The 13,820-nt window shown below is 41.9% G+C and overlaps 1 protein-coding gene across 8 annotated transcripts in view; it reads left to right on the top strand.

Annotated features, from left to right (window-relative positions):
* The first annotated feature begins 678 nt into the window (after positions 1-678).
* Positions 679-13,820, top strand: part of DAAM1 (dishevelled associated activator of morphogenesis 1) — a 192,367-nt gene continuing 179,225 nt past the window's right edge. For 3 of the 8 annotated variants that reach the window (XM_036919133.2, XM_036919111.2, XM_057488408.1), the window contains exons 1-2: positions 728-834; positions 13,088-13,131. The gene's annotated coding sequence lies outside the window, so the exon portion shown is untranslated. Of the gene's footprint in view, positions 835-13,087; positions 13,132-13,820 lie in introns of all 8 variants that reach the window. The other 5 variants (XM_036919123.2, XM_036919143.2, XM_036919117.2 and 2 more) reach the window with 5 other exon arrangements.

Below are 13,820 nucleotides of genomic sequence, written 5' to 3'. Positions count from 1 at the left end.
CCTATTTCACCGTATTTTTATTAGTGATAGCCTCCGTTATTCCGTCAGCTCAGGCAGCTAAGCTGTTCCCCGCGTTCGGGTTGGTCACCCGGATTCCGTTAAGTGGTTAAAGGAAAGAGAAGACAGAAAGGTAAACTGTAAGTGGAGCACACCGGGGATTTCTCTCCTCTGGGGCCGGCATCACCTCCACCCTCGAGAACTTGGGGGAATTCCAGGACCACATTTAACCCAGAAACAAGGGCGTCCTATTAATTAGTTTCTAGTGGTAGGGAAGGTTAGTGAAAGGCTTAATCTTCTCTTTCCAGCCGAGGCCCACAGAGCTGGGTTGATCAGAGCTGCTTGGCGGGTGCGCACTAGTCTCGGACCCCTTGGGGACCTCAGAGCCCGCACGGCGCCGAGTGGAGGTCAAGTCAAAAGGCACGACGGCAGGGTGATCCCCTATTCGCCTGCGCTGTCCGCAGCTCAGTTCCCGAACCACCACAGCAAAAGCTGCAAGGCAGGAGGGCGGGGAGGGGCGGGTCCCTGTGGGGGCGGGACAAAGGGGCGGGGCAGGAGGAGCCGAAGACTTCTTCGGGAAATATAGTTCTGCGCTCCCAGTAGTGTCGCTACTCAGGCTGTGTTGTGTGGAGAGGGAGACTACAACTCCCAAAAATCTGAGGGCCCGGCCGGGGAGTCCATGCGCAGTGGGCGCCGCATTGTATCCTATCAGGCTAGGAGAGGGTGATGTCACCTGCGAGTTGGTAACCTACGAGCGTCTGTGAAGGAAACTGTTTAACCGGATCCCATTGTACCCAGAGCGCAGAGCCGCCTTTCCAGCATGCAGGGGCTGTTCAGGTAAGGGGGACGCGCCGCCTCGTCCGCCGCACTCATTCATTAAATGGCACCGCGCGGTGGCGCGGCGGTGGGCGCAAGTCTTCAGGCCGGGCGCTGGGTTTGCCGCGCGCCTTTCCGCTGCCTGCCTGGAGCTCTGGGGCCAGTAGGTAAATATTAAACTTGTCCTTCAGGTTGGGTCTGGGTGGGAACGGGACCTAGACAGCTCCCGGCTGCCAAGCTCAGTTTGGGAAAATGGCTGCAAGTGCGGTACAAATCAGGACGAGCTCGGAGGAAGGCGCCCCCCAAGGACTGGGGTCCCTCCCTCCTTTTTTACTGAGGCGCTCCTATGCCAAGAGAGCCTGCAGGGTACCACTTGCCGTCTTCCTGCAGGCACCCCGGGGCTGGGGCACTGGGGTCGTGGCCTCGGCCGGGCCCTGTGGCCACTGCCGCGGTCGGGAACTGCTGGTTCGGGAGGCTCCGAGGGGGAGACTTCGTGGACTCAGAGGCGGAGACAGGGAAGAAGGGACTTATTGACCCATCCGCTTCCGAGCGGATCCCTTAACCATCCCTGGCACTCTCACTTCAAGGCTCATTGAGAGGGGATAGGGTGACTCAAGTAAGGCAAAGTTGGAAGTTAAAGGTGTCAGAAGAGAGAAGAGGGAAAACCCCGCTGCAGAAACAGCATGGGGTGTTGGCGGACAGACGAGAGAGGCTGCGCCGCCTGCGGAACGGATTCAAGGCTCCGCTGAGCGCCCTCGTTTCCCGCCCCTTTGGGGAAGGAGCATCTTGGTTACCCCGCGGCCCTGATTGCTCCGCGACAAAGAGCGCCTGAGCTGGGGCGAAGCGCCTTACTGAGCCCTGGGCTGGGAGGTGGTAAGGCGGTGCGGGGTGTGTAATAATCTAATGATAAGGCCTGATGTGGCTCAGGAGGACTGGGTAATCGGTTTTCCCAGATGGTGTCGAAAACTGCTTGTGATCCTCTTGCCCTTTGCATGGAGACATGCGCGATGCCCGAGACCTCTATGAAGTCTCAGAATTTCCTTTACTTGTCCCTAGCACCCTTATTCTTTCGCTTACTCACTCATTCATCAAATCCTTCTAATGGCTCTGTACTCAAGTTACTCACATCCTAGGGTTGGGTGTTCTGCCTCTTGCCCCCAATTCGCCCTTCCCCCATTTCCACCCTCAGAAGGGTATCAAGAGCAGATGCCACCCTTGACCGTTTTGCTCCCTAATTTAGCTGGTAGTTGTTTGCGACTGAAGATGGACCTAGTGAATTGAATCAGAGTTGTCTGCAAGATGAATCCCGTTGCCATGGCGACTCCTGCCGTCGGAATCTTAACTGCTCTCACTGCTGTTTCAATTCGTTTTGGCTCTGCGGGCAGCTGGGAGGGCGTGGCCAGTGGGTGTGGTCAAGCGCTCGCCCGGGGCCCAGCTGCTCTCTTCCACACCCATTTAACAGCCCCGGGGCACTCTCCATGCTCTAGTAAAGAACTTGGACACAGTTCTTAGACTCCCTTCTGGTGTGCCCATACCTGGTGTCACCACCCTTCCAGAAAAAATTGCGTGGAGGCTTTTTACTAAGGCATACTGTGAAAATTAAAATGGAAAGATCTCTTCGTTCTCAGACTAGAAGCGTCGTTTTCCTGGTAAGGTACCTAATAGTGTTGGAGGCAGCTGTACTCGATTCTGCATGAAGAGAGCTCCCAGGCCACCTGTAAAGGTCTTCAATTTGCCCTCGGGCCGCTCACTGGAAGTTTTTAGGGACAATTAATATCTGAAATTGAATTCTGGAAGTCAGTGTCATCCCTGTGGGCCCCATAAATCCAGAAGTCTGCCTGAAGAATGTAGGTGCTTGAGAATGAAGCACACTGGGCTGGAATCTGGGAAGCCTAGGTCCTGCTCTGCCTGTGCCATTACTGGCTACCCTACCCTACGGTTAACACTTTCTTTGGGAACCTTAGTCACTGGTAATATGGGGAGAATGGGATAGAGGGTTTTCTAAAGTAGATTCTAGATATCTTGAGACTCTTAAGGAGTTGGTCATTGTCTTTACATTTTTAAAAGTAATCTGAAGATGAGAGTTAAACCCAGCTTCTGACAATGTGTCTTTGGGTTAATATCTCTGAGCCATACTTGTATGGTGAAATAGCCTAGCTCTTTGTGGCAATCCTTCAAAGTGGGCAAGGCAGCCATATTACTATTTATATTATTTCTAATGCTATTACTATCCCTGGACTTCTATTTGTCTTTTTATGTTAGACTTGATTGGTAAGGTTTTGATGTTTTTACAGATTTTTCCTGAATATTTTTTTTGTAATTTAATTGCATTACGTGCAATTTAATTATACAAATATTTTATTTCCTTTTTTTTCTTTCATTTCATACCAAGGTGGATTATGACAGATATTGCAGTTAAGGGGGGAATATGTATTTCTGATTGTCTGTGAATGCACACGTGTGTAGGCAAATGTGTGGTGATGCTGTGTGCCAAGTAGTTGACATTCATCATCTTTTAAGTAGGTGGTTACATCCTCAGGAGGAAAAAGGATTAGAAATTGTCACTCACTGTTTTTTCCTAGAATGTATCATCGACTGAAAATCTCTTTCAATTATCTGTTCACATCTTGTCTCCCTATAATTCTGACAGCAATTCCAGTGTGAAGGGTTTTTCAACTCCCCTAAGGTTTCTGAGAGCGGGGTCTTTATCTTGTCCATCCCTGTCTCTCCAGCATTTAAAGAAGTGTTTGACTGTTGGTAGGTGTTTAATAAATATTTGTTGAATCAATATTAAGTAGTAGAGCCATGATTGGAGATCCAAGATCTGTATTCTTTCCACTGATAGTTTTGTCATCAATTATAATCTTCCTAGCTTTCTGTTAAGCAGTTTCACCTTAGCATAAACCAAAACTCCTGAGTAGCATATGACTTGAAGTGTAAAGGTCTTCCATGTGTATGAAATAGATGTATTTCATAATTATTTGCTCTTGGAATACATTCACCCGCATAGACTTTTTTTCCTACAATTCTTATTATAGGTCTTAATACAATTTCTAATTATCCCAAACTGGGCATTTCTAGATTCCTATTGTACTACCATTGGCCCAGATAACTTTTCCAGTAGGTATATGACAGGAGAATGGGGAGAGACAAAGGCCCATACCCAGAGGCTTTTGCTAGGCCACCAAAGGCTCCCGAGGCACAATCTGGGTAGAAGAGCTGGACATGAGCTCTCTCATCTGGGATGGAATCGTTCTATAAACAGGATCTGTTGTCCTAGGCTGACTGATATAAGAGAAGAATGGGAGGGGAGGTATTTGTAGCATTCTGTTATCCAGAAGTTGGATTCTGTGGGTTTTGAGAAGTATAAATTAGTGGGGAGGTGTGATAGTAAAGAGGGTATTGTGGGTCAGGGCTTTGGGTGTGCTTACAGGAACTCAGTGAGTAGGTGCCAAGTGATTTGAATCCCAGCTTTCTTGCTTTGTGGACCTGCTCTGGGTGTTAAAAATGTGTGCGTGTCTGTGTGTGGTTTTATTTGAGCTACTGTGTTTAAAAGGCTGCTTTTAGTGTTGGTACTGTGGTCATCAGAACAAATAGGGTGTTTACAAACAGCACATAGTTAAAATTGAAAGTGTTTCATTTTGTAAATGTTTGGGGGATAGTATAAAGAGTGGCTTTGGCTTGAGAATCTTGAAATCTTATGTGAAATCACTTAAAGAGTTACAGCTGTTGGATCAGGGCAAGAAAGCTTTTCCAACAAAGCTTGGTAACACTAAGAGCCTTAGGTGTTTGGTTCAAGAATAATCACAGAGCTTGTAACTTCCGTGGGGCCCCTCCTTGGCTTTGTGTCATGCTCCTGGTATTTTCAAGTGTTGATTTATCCTTATATTGCAGGAAACAAAGCAATTTTGCCAATTTAGGTTAGCAAAGTTGTTTAATCTGTAGAAAGGCACAATCAAAATGAAAATTCTTCTGTTTTGTTTTGAGATTTTTCTTCTTTGAAAAAGAAATGTAGATGACTGTCACTTACTCTGAAATTACAGTTTCTAACTTGGTAATGGAAGAAATTTTCTATGTGAATATATAAAACACTCACAACATCAGTTCTTAGTAGTGTCCCCAAGAGCTCAGGTTAGAGGCAACTGATAAAACAGATACTATTTAAGAAATCAGTAAGGAGGGTAGCTTCTGAATGCAGCTTGGAGGTAATGTCCGGTTGGCAGGGCAGGCTGCATTGGCAGATACCTCTCTTTAAGTTACATTTGCCTAGCAAGTGTACTGTCTTTTTATGTAGATTGTGCTTACAGTGTCTGAGAGTGACTGATAGAGACTGGAATTGAAAAGTGCCCCCTACCCCCTTCCTTCAAGCCATCACTTATTATTCCCACTGAAAGAGGGACAGATGAAGAGGCAAGTTGATTTTGGTGACCTACATTCCACTCTGGCAGACTATTTCTGCAGCAAAAAAAAAAAAAAAAAGTGTTTACCTTTTTATTTTCTGGCATCCTTTCCACTGTTCCAAGAGCAGAGAATTGAGCACTTAGAGTGAGTTTGTGTTCCCAGTACAGGTGTCTAAAAATGAGTTAAATGTTAAATCTTAGGAGCACTGCAACAAATGTATAGAGGCTTCTCCCTTCCACTCCCCACCCGACCCCAGTTAATCTGAGGTTATCAAATATGTCTTCAGCTTTGGTGAGCTTTATTTTCCTTGTTGATATTTAAGCACTCTTGGTTTTTATCCCTATCAGTGGCTTCCTGCAGTAATGGCTTCCCTCATCTGGAATATCCATTCCTCTGTGTGTCTAAATTCTCCTTGTGCTCTCAGATCCAGCCTGAGTGCCACAGCCTCCAGGAAGCCTTCCCTGTCTGTCCCTCAGCTGTTACCACCCTCCTCTGCTCCTTCCTCCTTAGAGCCCTCAGCCTGACCACACAGCTGAGGACTTTCAGCTAATAGTGATACTACTAGTCAAGGAGTGCGAGGTGCGTGCATGTGCCAGGCCCTTCCTAATACTTTACGTCGGCTTAATCATGACTCCTCTCAACAACTGTATGAGGTAGGTGGATACTATTACCATTTTACAAGTGAAGAAACTGAAGCATGAAGAAGTTAAGGAACTTGCCTAGCTCAGCAGTTAGTGGTAGACCAGGTTAGGGACCCAGGCAGTCCAGCTCTTTATGCCTGCCTTACATGAAAGCCCTGCCTTTAGTTTTCCCCTAGGTTACATTCTTTTCTCTCCATCAAGTTTGGGGAATCACAACTTCCTTTGCATTTCTTAATTTTGAAACATTGCTGACCAGTAAGTGCTGGGTTGATTGCAAGTAAAAGCGCTTTGCTGTGGAAAAGTCTCATTTTCTGTAACATTAAATGTTAAATGAGATTAAATATGGTGCATTTGTGTATTTGAATGATAAAACTTCTGAACTCCCTCTTTTTTGTGAAAAAGGAAATGTTCCTATATGCCATCTTTAAATCTATCTGGAGTCTGTCCAGCATTAGGCCCTGTTTGTTAACTGAGATAACTTTTCAGTGGGTTGAATCACTTATCTGAAAAAAACCCTTCTCACTCAGAACAGGGCCTTAGAAACCTGCCTTGAGAGTTAAGACTTGAATAACTTCTTATCTTCTGTCCTCCCTGTTGTCTTTTAGCAATAAATTGTGAAAACTCTTTTGCAAAGAAAATATGAAAACTTAATTGAGCAGTAGTCAAACATGTCATCTAACATTGGGTACCCTTAAATATTTTTAAATAAGTTCTTTTTTTTCCCACCTCAGAAAAGTGATTTTTATTTTTATGGTGGAGCAAATTTGGTGCCAATTGCAATTCTTTTAAACCTTAGCTACTATTGTGAATTAAATGTGGAAAACTAGGGAAGCAAGTTCAACTTCCAGTGTAGTTGGTGCGATTTCCTGACTGACACTAGGTCTTTTCCTTTTGCCTTAAAAGTGGATATTGTGCCACTTTGCCAATATTTAGTAAAGACAATTGAGTAAAACATAAACCGTGTCATTTAGGAACTAATAGGAAAGTTATGCCCTAACAGCATATTATCAGGAAAGGAAAATGAAAACAAAAGGCTTATTAACTATTGGGTTATTACTCAAAAGCAATATTCATTCAACAGACATTGATTTCAAAAGCCTTTTTCTTTTTCATTCACCTTGTTATACTTCCTAAGTATGTCATTCACCTTTAGCAATAACCTGAACTTGTTCTGTTCTATAAATTGTACCAGGATTGGAGTTTAATGTTACTTGTACTTCTGCCAGGTACATAATTAGGTTCCACTATTAAACTAGTCTTTGTCTTTTTCATTTCTGAAAAAAAAAAATCTTCAGTGTGATTAGCAAAAACATTGCCCATCTGATTTTCTGAATTTAGACTCCCAAGAGTAGACAGCCCATATCTGAGTTTTGGGCACTGTCTGGGCAATGCAGATGCCCATCTTCTGGTTTTTTGAGAGGAGTTCTTATATTCTGGCTTATTGGCAAAGCTCCATTTGTTAGTGACGTACAAACCAGGTCAAGGGCATGGGTTAGCTTTGTCTTGTTTTGAAGCTACAAACTGTGCCTGTCATTTTAGTCAATTTTTTTTTAACTCCTCGTTGTCTTGGCCACAAAGGAGACTAGACAGTACACTGTGGATATATATCAATGCAAAGCCATCACCATTAAGAGTAGTAGATGGTGCCATATTATAAAATGAGCTGATGAAGGTCTTAACTTTTTCAGACCCCATAAGTTAGAGGCAAGGTTTTGCCAGCAGTTTGCCAAAGAAATATATGCTTCTGATAGGTGTCCTGTGAAGACTGGGTCAGGACTAAAAACAGCTTCCTAGAACTTTGCCAAATCCCCAGAGTCAAGGTTTTTTTCCTTCCTTGGGAATGTGACTGAAGTCATTAGTGTGTGTTTTTGTGCCTCTTCCAGGCTTCACTCTTCTTTTATAAAGCTTCCTCAGATTTGCACCCTAGGAGAATGAAGGATGGTGGTCAACACCATCCACCAGGTGAGTTAGATTGTTCATAATGTGTCTAGGCTTGAATCTGTATTTATTTCATAGAGACTTGGTAAAACTGAGCAGTGAAACATCTAGAAATGAGTTATAACTTGCAGTTCTGTGACAAGGGGGTGGGAGTAGGAGCCTTTCTAAATCCTGAAATTTATTACAAAATTTACTTTAAAAAGTTAAAGGAAACAAAATTGAAAATTAAATCATTTGAAAGCATGAAAATATTCTCTACTCTTGAAAGTTGGTGAAATTGTGGATAAGAAAATGTCTCATAGTTTTGGCCAAGGTATATGATTTAGGATTAAAAATAAAATGATAGCTATGGTTATCTCATACTAGTGGTGGTTATTTGATTTAGGATGAGGGTGGCAAAACAAAACACACTAACATTTCTGTTTGGTTTCCATTCTGTTTGTGTGCAGCAATCTTGTTTGCATTAGAGGTACTTATCCCCTGCCCATTGCTCAGGACTCAGTGGCAATTCAAACTAAAAGTGAGACAGCATGTGAAATAAATCCTGCTCGAATTGAAGTTGATGCCTGAGAGGGCATCATGTTCCCAGAAGGTTAAATGGAAGGCCTGTTACTGTATTTTTGCATTTTTGAAACCAGGAATAGAGATTGGATTGGACTAGAAAACTCCTGTGATGCCCTTAGGGCTTGATATTCTGTGAGCAGGTGACACAACTACGGAAGTTCCACTAGCAAGTTTTCTGCTACAGGATTGATTTAAAATTTAAAAATATACATTATTTTTAGTTTGACCCAGTTTCTTTTCAGGTTGTGACTGAACTGTCTTTCTTCCATTCTCTACCTTTTCCGACTACACTCCTTGGATTGTAACTTGAGTCTGGAGAACCAGTCAACTGCTTCCTTGCCATTTCTGCTCTCACAGCCTCCCTGTGCACAGAGGAAAGGGCTGTCCCCAGTCGGCCAGGTTTCATACTCACAACCACTGACCTTATAAAGAAGCACATCTTCCCTCTTAACTCCTAGTTTAGAATAGGGGACTGTGTGACAGCAGAGAGCGGACAGTTTACATTTTAATTCTCTCAAGCTCAGATTGTTTTTCTGATGGAACAAGTTGGGGGAAGTAAGGTGGAGGGAGGACAGAGGGAGTTATTGGATTTCACTTATCTTATCATTTGTTTCCCTCTGGATTGCCTTTGTTTATGCTGTCTCTTCAGGCCAGGAATTCCTCCAACAGAAAGCATGCATACACTCGGGAATATTCAGATTAAGGCTTCCTTCTTCTCTGCTCCATTTGCTGACTTGGCTCTTCTCTTTATAGCCTGATCTGAAAGGAGGGCTGGAGATACTTAACCTGCTTTTAATTCTTCTATTGTATGGGAAAGAGATCTTCAAACAGTGACTTGGGGCAAACATGTTAGTGATTTTTGTGATGGAGAAAGAGGATGTTGAGTAGTTTTAAGTTTAACATCTACCTATGACTTATGCTGATGGAGAGTTTGTCACAAACACCTTGAATGAAATCCCTTCAGCTTTGATTGCTACTTTGCAATGGCACAGAGGAAAAAGGAAAACAAATTGAATTTAGGCTGAGATTTGGGTAATCTGAGCAATTCCTTTATATATCCTGAGTCTGTTTCCTCATTTGTGAAACAATGTGAAAATTCTAAAATTTTATGCAAATAGTATCCTCTCAAACTAATGACCTCATGTATATGGCATTGCATAATACTGATGTAATAGTCACTGGGTTTCCTGGTGATGGAGATCAGTGAAGGGGAACCTTTATTTTTTCACTTTGAGAGTTTCCAACACTGTCCCCTGCTCTTAACACAATGTACCTGAGACCCTGTGCTTGGCTGGAGCTAAATCCTCCAGATCTGATCCTTAGTCTCTTCTTTTTACTGAACAGTTTCTAGTCACATTTCTAGGAGCTCAAGAAGTTCCATAAGATATAGGAATGAGGCTAGAAATGTCTTTGGTTTATCATCCAGTTCTGTTTAAATTGATAATCTTTTTAAACCAGAGTGTGACTACCAGTGGTACACAGAATAGACGTAGCCAGCTGTCTTTTTTTTTTTTTTGGTTTGGCCAGCACATTGTTATTTTTTAAAATAGAATGATTTTAGTGAGCATTTACACTCTGATTTGTCACAGACCTCACCACACCCTAGTGCCTTATACACAGCCACTTTGTTTATGTGATATTTCTTTACCTCCTTAGCCCTTGAAGGCATTTGAATTTGTGATCCCTATCTTAAACTAAGTTAAATTGTAATGAGAGTCTGGCAAATGATCCAGTTCAGGGATTCTCAGCCTCAGCACCATTGGTGTTTTGAATGGGAGGATTCTTTGTTGCGGATGTCCATGTGCTAGGCTCTGTAGGGTGTTTAGAAGTATTGTTGGCCTCTATCCACTAGATGCCACTAGCAACCTTTTCTCCAGTTGTCACAACCAAAAAAAACGTCTCCAGGCATTTCCAAATGTCCCCTGTAAAGCAAGGTTGGCCCTGGTTGAGAGTCATTTGATAGATTTCAGTTGGCCTGATAACTTTAAACATTGGGACCAGGCTTACATATTTAGGGATAAATTGGAATTCATCTGGGAAACGAAGCTACCCTGCTGTTTTTATTTATTTGGGCAGTTGGTTAGAGTGAAGTAAAGGTCACTGGATTAAACCCTTTGGGGTCACTTCTCCATTCTTCCATGACCACTGCTGGGGAGGCCAGCCACCTTTGTAGGACATGTCCTTGGTTACAACAGGGGACTCTGAGACACTGATGCTGGGTCAGGGCAAGCCCACTGGTGCTAGTGGGTAAACAACTTTGAAGCCCATAGTCTGTGTTGGTAGGTCAGTAATGTTATCTGTGGATAAGGAAGATGAGGCTTTGGGGAAAGAAAAGGTCAGCTCCGTCATTACAGTCAAAGGCCAAAATGCTTTAAAAAAGAACGGGAAGGGGGATGTTTCAGCCTTTAAAAATGACAGCTTATCTCAAATCAGCAATGTGGGAAGAGCTCTGAAAAGGATTAACAGAGTGATGTACCTTTTTATTCTCTCCTTCAAACAAGAATGTGTTTAAAATTTAGGCTTGGCAATGCTCAAACTTACCTTTCCTCTCAGAAAAACATTGATAAGATTTCCAGTGTACAAAGGGAGAATGTTGTGAACTTTTAAACAACTTGAGCTTAGTTCTTGAGTAACTAAGGTGAAGATAATGCTTGGGGAAGCACACAGTTTCAGTTAAAACATAAACCAAAGTCCCTTCTCAGTGAGAGAGGTGGGACTTTTGCAGGGATCCTTGCCTCTTCCTGCAGGCTGTGTGTTATTTTTCTGTCATGCCTGGGCATCAAATTTCTCCATGGTGGGTTTAAAAAAGAAATGCCTAGGAATTCTGATTTGGTAGATCTGGGGTTGGAGCCCAATCCCTGGGATCTTAAAACTCTCCAGGTAATTCTGATATTATTTAGGCCAGAAAACATGTGGGAAGAACAAAAGATCTTGCATTTGGGGAATGTGGTTATAGCTGTAAATGTGTCCTGGGCCTGGCTGGTTGGCTGGTTAATTGTCCATTTTGGTGTGAATATTTTTTCACCTTTCTAGAATTTGAGTTTGTAGAAAGGATAGGTCTTTTTTTTTTTTTTTTTACATGTAGTGTAGTGTGCATTACCTAGTACATGGAAACTAATGTTTCTAATAATCTTGAAGCTTTATTATATTTTGGCAGGCTTTACTGATAAATTTGTGGAAGTCATTCTCTCCTTTTCAGATGCTTTCCTGGGAGGATCAGTTTGCATATTAACCTATTGTTTAAAAGAAAAGGAAACAAGCCACCCAATCATAAATGGCCCACACCACGAATGCCCTTGAGATAAAGTAGGTGGGAGAGTAGTAGTAAAAGCTCTTACTAGCTTCTATTCTAGGAAAATAACTTTCACAGCTAAGTTTACCTCAATGAGTTTCTCATCAGACTCTGGCTGCAGAAACATGGGGTAGGTTGCTTTGTTGAAATTTCTGTCCTCGTTCTTGACCTACGCCAGGTGTCACCATTGGAGGACTCTAATGTCCCAGAGCAGCAACCACCAAAGATGGGAAATAGAATAAAATGGCTCTTCATACTTGGATTTTACTTAGAATTTCAGTTCCAGATTTCCATCAAACATAGCAAAGGCAAGGAAATAAAAATTTTAGGGGGAAATATACAGGGCATTTTATGGACTAGCTCATAAGCCATAGAAGCAATACCTTAAAGTATCATTCATTCATCCATTTGGCACGTAAAAAATGTTTTAATATTGGGTGTGAGCATTTCAGAATGCTGATTTAAATCCAGATTTTTTCTTTTGGAATACAGAATTCTTGGTTTGCTTAAAACTCAGTCATCCTCTGTTTTCAGCTTCTGAAGTAAACAAATTGCATTGTGCAGTAGGTGAAGAGTCCCCCAGGTAAAAGATTCTCTGCTTTCATTGGCAAGTAGTTGCAGGTTTTGTTTATTTGATCATGTCTGTGTTTTCAAAGGAATATTCCCAGAACTGGTTATAGGAAGCAATTCTGTACAAGCTCAAATCAGTTTTTCCAATATTTATTCTTTCTGTAGATCAAATCTATCCTGGGTTCTGGTTCTCTTTTTCCCCTAAGTGCTGATTTTGAGTCTTAATTGGCCAATGTTTTCTAGTACTAGAGAAGAATTTGTTAGCATGCCTTGGTATTAAAGGAAGGATGACAGTTTAAAAGAAAGAATACAGACTTTCTTTTTAGGGGTGATGAAAATGTTCTAAAATTAGTGGTTATGGTTATATAGTTTGTAAATATATTAAAAACCACTAAGCTGTACATTTTAAACAGATGAATTTGGTGGCATGTATCTCACATAAATATACCTCAATAAAGTTGTTACTTTTTTACAAAGGCTAAAAAGAATGAAATTAAGTACAGTCTAAGAAAAAGAATTTTAGATCTTTTCCATTTCTTTTCTTCATGTATGTCTCAGTTTTTTCTCTAAATAAATAGATGTATAATATGGACAAAGAATAGTTGGGATAATTCCTTAATATTTATGGGCCACCTGAGACATGGGAAACTTGGTTATAAAGACATTTTTGTTGTAATGGGATCTAATATTTTTTCATACATCCTAATCATGAGCGAGGATATCGAAGGATAGAAAGCTTTGTATTATTTTACATGGTATAAAATACACAAAAAAAGCTTTTGTACTGTGATGATAAGCTAAGGTTTTGCTGATATATTTGGCTTAGTCACAATTTGCTTTAAACTTGTTCCATTTGATTATTTTGCAGGATTTTTCTGCTGTAGAAGCCTTCACACTGTAAAAAGCACTCAAGTATGTAATCTTGCCTATAAAGCTAACTGTGTGTGTTGAAAAAGGAATATTTCATTTATAAGGGATTATGTAGCTCAGGGTTTCTCAAATTTGGATTCACGATCCTTTGAGAAACACTAAGTTAAACTGCTGAATGTTTAGGTATTCATCTGGTGCCAATGGGATAATAAATTCATGTGCAGAAGTAAACTTTGAGGTACTGTGGTACTGTTCAGGTATAAGATACTTATCCAGGCATATTTGTTTTATTGCTGCGTAGTGAATTACCACAAATTTAGTGGTTTACAGCCCCACCAGGTCAGAATTTTGGGCTAGGTTCTCCATTCATGATCTCACCAAGGTTAAATTCACCTGTCGGCCAACTGTAGTTCTCATCTGGATCTTGGGGGCTTCTTCCAAACTCACTGGTTGTTTATTTCCTTGTGGCTATAGGACTGAGGACAACTGGCTGTTGGCTAGGGACTGCTTTTCGCTCTTATAGGCCGTCCACATTCCATGCTGCATGGTCCATATTGGTAGTTCACATGTGGATGTTTGCTTTCTTCCAGACTAACTGGAACACAGCTCTCTGACTTGGCTTTTCTGCAACCAGGCAGAGAAAAGGGTAATTTTAAGGTCTCACCTGATTAGGTCATATCCAGGATAATATTTTCCCTTTGGCCATATAATGTAACATAATCATGAGAGTG

This window comes from Manis pentadactyla, chromosome 11 (assembly GCF_030020395.1).
Source record: "Manis pentadactyla isolate mManPen7 chromosome 11, mManPen7.hap1, whole genome shotgun sequence".
Taxonomy (NCBI): Eukaryota; Metazoa; Chordata; class Mammalia; order Pholidota; family Manidae; genus Manis; species Manis pentadactyla.
This window is presented reverse-complemented; position numbering and strand designations above follow the sequence as displayed.